The sequence below is a fragment of the Cibotium barometz genome, chromosome 1 (assembly GCF_041138505.1).
Source record: "Cibotium barometz isolate CiBa-2024 chromosome 1, ASM4113850v1, whole genome shotgun sequence".
NCBI lineage: Eukaryota > Viridiplantae > Streptophyta > Polypodiopsida > Cyatheales > Cibotiaceae > Cibotium > Cibotium barometz.
Window position 1 is genome coordinate 75,534,605 of NC_141046.1, and position 1,426 is coordinate 75,536,030.

Genomic DNA, 1,426 nt, shown 5'->3' on the forward strand with positions numbered 1-1,426 from the left:
GTAATAGCTCAAAAGGGAATGAAGATGTTTTAGATGCTAGTAACAGCTAGGACATGTTATGTAAATGTTCCAATACCTCACTATGGGACCTCATTTTCAAAGAATAATAGCATCAGAGACTTGTTGCTCCCATGCCCAAAGTTATCAAGGCCCCCTGACACAAAATTGGGGAAATCAAAGAAGAATTTTTTTAGCTCAGCCAACTATTATTGCTTAAGCTATCACAATTTTTGTTGAAAGAAGATAATAAACGCAAAAATCATGCGACCATTGAGCATTAAGGCCAAAATAAGTAATTTTATATCATTCAAGCACCTTGCAAATTATCAAGGTACGCAGTTTGAGCTTTTGATTGATTCTAGAAGCACTCATTCTTTCATTTTGTCTGCCTTCTTATCGAAAGTTAAAGATAGACCAAAAATTGGGTAAACCAATGCAAGTTGAATTGGCTAGGGGAAAGAATTTGCTCACATGCCATGGAACAAACAATCTTAAATTTACTCTAAATGGAAACTCCATTGAATTCAAATTCAAAGTCATAATTTAGGAATTTATGATAGAATTCTCATATTGAATTAGCTTATTTAGAATCAAGTACATATATGCTACCATAAGGCAACCATTTCTTTTCTAGATCTTCATCAAAATAAGGCCCGAGATATTGAATCTCCAGAAGTTACAGTTAGGAAAGGCATTCAGAATGATGAAGGGGATTATTAAGAAAGAAGAAATTTACCTTGTTAAGCTTAACTCTATCAAGAAAGATTCAAGTTCGTTTGAACCTAAATAGTTGAATGAATATGCATCTGTATTTCTTGAGGAATCGATTGAAAAGCCCCAAACCCAAGAAGTGGATCATGAAATAGAACTTGTACCCAGAGCTAAGCCAACTATGCAAGAAGGGCTTATGAGATGGTGATACCCAAAGCAATTAGATTTAAAAGCAACTATTAGAATAGAATTTCATAAAGCCTAGTGTATCCCCATGGGGTGCACCAGTTCTCTTTCAATGGAAGAAGAATGGAACTCTAAGATTGTGTATTGACTATAGAGTATTGAATCAGGTCATGATTAAAAATAAGTAGCCCATACGTAGGATTGATGAACTTTTGAATCAGTTACATGGTGCATAGATGTTCACCAAAATTTCTTTGAAATTTAGATATTTTTAGATCTGGATCAAAAAAGCAAGATAGACTAAAGATATCATTTAATACCCAAATATGGGCAAAATGAGTTTATAGTTATGCCCTTTGAATTTACCAATGCTGTTGTGACTTTTAACTGATGAATGTAAGAAATTTTTAGAGAACAACTAGATGGTTTTGTTTTAGTATTTTTTGATGATATCTTAGTTTACTCTAAGAATACAGTTGATCACGAAAAGCATGTCTAAAAGGTTATATATATCTTAAGGAAGCACAAA